General features: G+C 38.0%; 1 protein-coding gene across 1 annotated transcript in view; it reads left to right on the top strand.

The window, feature by feature from the left end:
- Window positions 1–113: 113 nt before the first annotated feature.
- The window catches only part of garre1 (granule associated Rac and RHOG effector 1), a 36924-nt gene continuing 32987 nt past the window's right edge, over window positions 114–4050 (top strand). The window contains exon 1 of the mRNA XM_014021797.1: window positions 114–178. The gene's annotated coding sequence lies outside the window, so the exon portion shown is untranslated. The remainder of the gene's footprint in view (window positions 179–4050) is intronic.

Below are 4050 nucleotides of genomic sequence, written 5' to 3'. Positions count from 1 at the left end.
GTAACGATTGGTTTTATTAGGAAATTTTCACCGGAAACTTTTTCAAAAACACATTCGCAAATGCGTGTTTTATTTTGAAAACTCCACCGGAAGTGTTTGTGTTTTTAGTCGACGCGCACTCTCTGTGGTCAGTCACAGACAGGGAATTCGCTGTCAAGAGGGTGGATGCCTAAAGCTGGTAAGCTATGCGTTGCTTTACTTAACGTGTGCTTATAATTTCTTCGTGTTTTATTGGACCTGTTAGACCTTTTTTTTTGTAAAAGTGTTAGGCTGTAAGTACCACCAAGCCGCTTACGTTAGTTTGTGCTTCCTACCACATCTTAAAACCATGTCGCAGAGCAGGGCTAGCCGAGCAGCTAACAGTTCCTCGCTTAGCTTCGCTGCTAACCTGTTTAGTATCAACGCATCGATGATGTGTCCATTATCGGACGCAGGTTACTTTGTCACGGAAATTTCCATTTTTCTGTCAGCGTCGAAATGTTGCACTCCTTCGAACACTCCCTACAACTGGTTTCAAGAGGGCTTCTGGAGCGTGTAACGACCTTAAAAATACTCACTCGGCGGCACTAACCCAGCATGGGATCCACTGCTGCTGAAGCGCCTCTGCCGAGGCTGTCGAAGGAAGAGTGGTTGACGCTACCGCTCAGCCCGTTGTCAGTCATTGGGGCACGGTGTGGACAACTCACCGCTTTAGATTTGATCCACGTCTTGACAGCTTTCAGCTGAGGCGGCGCGGTTAAGACGAGATGATGTGCTTAATGAGATTTAAAAGCTTCAGCAACGACCTTTCTCGGTCTTTTATGTCCGATAACGGACCTACCTGCCTGGGCGGTCTCGGTTTGAAGTTATGCGTTGCAGTCGGTAGTAATGACCCACCGACCGAGAAAAAAAATATATAAAAAACGAGTTGTGGGTAAGACAAACGGAGTAATAAGACATCATGTAATGYACGTATTGTTTTGACCAGGTTGGTAGGCTGTTAAAGTGCTTTACCGAGTGTGTGGTTCTGTGTGTTCGCCGAGGCTTGCGCCAGAGTCTGGAACACGGCGGATCCAGTTGTGATCCCCGGGTACAACCCGTCTGAGTAGGCCGTGGAGGCTTCCTGCTCAGACGGTGACCGTGTTAATGTGCTGATACCGCAGGAGCCTTCAGCGACACCGCGTTCAGGGCGTCTAAAGGCTGTATTAATAGCTGCGACATAGTGCTCCCATGACTGGAGCCATGTCATTCCCAGCCAGTTTCGATGAAACCAGCTCAGACAGTGCTTGCGGGGATTCTGATCCCAGTCTTTTTATTTATTTGTTTATTTTTTTTACGCAGTCTTGAAAAGTATGGGATTTGTATTTAGCACTTTACTGGCAAATATGATTATAAAATAGAAAATCACTTTTGTTCCGAGCTTCTAAAAATAATTTACTCAAGCATGCAAAAAATGTTTTTCAAATTCTTTCTATAGAGGTGGAAACTTCAAGTTACTTTTAATAGCATGTTGCATGGCAGCTATGTGCTGTTCTGAAACAGATCCAAAAACACTATGAAATTGGTCAAAATGCACGATTTTTCAGTGTTTTTGAATTCATTTTTATTCTCTATATACAATTTCTATGTCATTAAATGATGGTTTTGAGGTTAGTGCAACTCAAACTCATCAGGCAATTTGAAAACTTTTGTAAACATTGTGTTTGGAAACAGCAAACATCCATTGCCTTGTTATTACTGAATCTAATGATCAGTTATAATATATTATGGAAATTCTCCTGTTTAAAGTTCAAAATATCTCAAAATATCTCATTTGAATGTGATTTTAGCCTCAGCTTTTGCTTTAGCACAAAATCACTTCATTTCTGTCGACTCAGGCTTACRGCTTTTAGTTGCCTTTTTCTTTTAGAAAGTAACTTTACCTTTTTGTTTTAGAGCTGGTGTCTCTTATTCCATTGTTCCTCTTTTTACATCAGGGGATTATTTTACTGACTCAAAAGCAGTCGCACATTTTCACTCCTGTCAGTGTTGAGATGTAAACAAACAACGCGTAATTGTTGGCAACAAAACGATTTTGCTGAATTTGCAAAAAAAATTTTTACAATTGGTGAATATTTTGTAGCGAATGATGAGTACTTAGTGTTTTTTCAATCATAGATGATACACATACAGAACACTCAAAAACATTAAAAATTGCTTATTTTGACAACTATTATGGTTGTTATCCAAACCCTTAAACACGTTTCTGTGTAATTTACTCCAAAATGTAMAAGTTTTATTAAATCAGTATTGTTTATCGAAGATCTGAATGTCATGATTAAGACCATAAACATTTAATTTTTCAGATGTGTTGTTTCCTGTTATCCATCTTTGTTTTAATCTTGTTTTCAAATATAGTTTTAAGAGCATGGTGCTTAAATCAAAGCTTGACCACAATGTAGATTTATTGTAAATATTTGCATGTAAATCTGGGAAAACATGGCATTTTGAAGTAGAAATWGTGACAACATTGTGCTACACCCTCCTAAATGGTGTTGATATTAAAATAACTTGTTTATTACTAAAAAACATATTCAAAATGGCTGTTGTCTCAAAAAAGAAGCAAACAGTTTTGCTGTTAGGTGCTGTTTTCTGGAGAATTTCCCTGCTCTGTTAAATTATCTGCTCCACAAAAACAAAACAAAACAAAAACAAAACAAAACTGGTGTTAAAATGTGTGCCAATATCTCAGAAGAGTATTTGGAAAATGCACCACAGGATTGAGACATTTTTTTTAATTTCACCCATTTCTACTCGAGTAGTATCATTCAGGATGAGCTCTCACAAGTGCTGCTGATTATATGGGTTTATAAACATACGTGTGTGCAGTTGCTGAAATAAAACATTGACCCACTTCACTCCAGAGTTGTAAGCATCTGCAGTTTAACCTGGTGTCTTTCCTTGTTTAATCTATAATGTTGATATTTTCTAGGACAGTGAAAGAGAGAGGTTTTGGTAACTGTTAAATCTAAATAGTTTTTACTGTTAAATATACAGAGTTTTAAAAGACTAGATCATATCGTGGAAAAATGTGAGCACTGTATAGATTAAATTGGTGCCAAATGTTAAAACACAAGTTTTGAAGATAAAGATTATAGGAAGTATTTTGTCCTTTTAGTTTTTTTTTTTCAGGTTTGCAAGTGTCGTAAAAGCTATCTCGAAACTACAGCCTGTGTTGTGTTGACATCTGCTCCAGTGGAAGTACAGGTTTTGCTCTATAAAATTCCTATCTCTGCTTAAGCTCAGTAGCTCATTCGTTTGAGTTGCAGAAAGGTCAGCATAGTTGTTGTTCTACGTCTTAGTTTCCAATTGTTTCTCTCTCTTTGTAGTGTTGTCATATTTTTTGTCTGCACATGATATGACYAGGAGTGACACTTTTCCTCTGTCTTTAAATTCAGTCCGGATACATGTGTGAGGAAGTCAACATTGAATCATGAGATTACTGTTTGCTCTCGCTTCGGGTGGAGTTCCAGGGATGTTTCCTTAAMCAAAGGAGCTTTCTGGTGTTATTGTTGAGGCAGGGTTTAGGATTATGCAGGTGAGCATCACAGTGGAGTCTCTTATAGGGGTAGGTGGGATTAATTCAGGCCTTTTTTAATTGAACTTTATTTTGCCTGGAAAGTTCCATTGAGAGTAAAAACCTGTTTTTAAGGGAGCCCTGGCCAAGAGGCAGCAAAAGTTACAGAACAATTACAATTACACAATTAAAATGCCATACAAATAATTATTAAAAATGGTCACAATTTAAGGAAGTCTTTTCTATAGCTCTCAGCCTGGATTTAAAAGTGCTCAATGAAATAAGTTCAGGTAATTTCCAGTCTTTATGCAACATGTAGATAGGGCTGTGTATTGGCAAGAATTTGGCGATAAGATACATGACAGAGGGGTCACGATACGATATATCCCGATATATCCCAATACTGTAAACAAGGCGATATATTGCGATATTTTTGGTCCAAAAATTCTATTAAATAAAAACCTCTTACTGGGAAAAAAATAAAATGAAAAACCGAAATTCATTGTCTCAGAAAA

This window comes from Austrofundulus limnaeus, unplaced genomic scaffold (genome assembly GCF_001266775.1).
Source record: "Austrofundulus limnaeus strain Quisiro unplaced genomic scaffold, Austrofundulus_limnaeus-1.0 Scaffold306, whole genome shotgun sequence".
NCBI classification, from domain to species: domain Eukaryota; kingdom Metazoa; phylum Chordata; class Actinopteri; order Cyprinodontiformes; family Rivulidae; genus Austrofundulus; species Austrofundulus limnaeus.
This window is presented reverse-complemented; position numbering and strand designations above follow the sequence as displayed.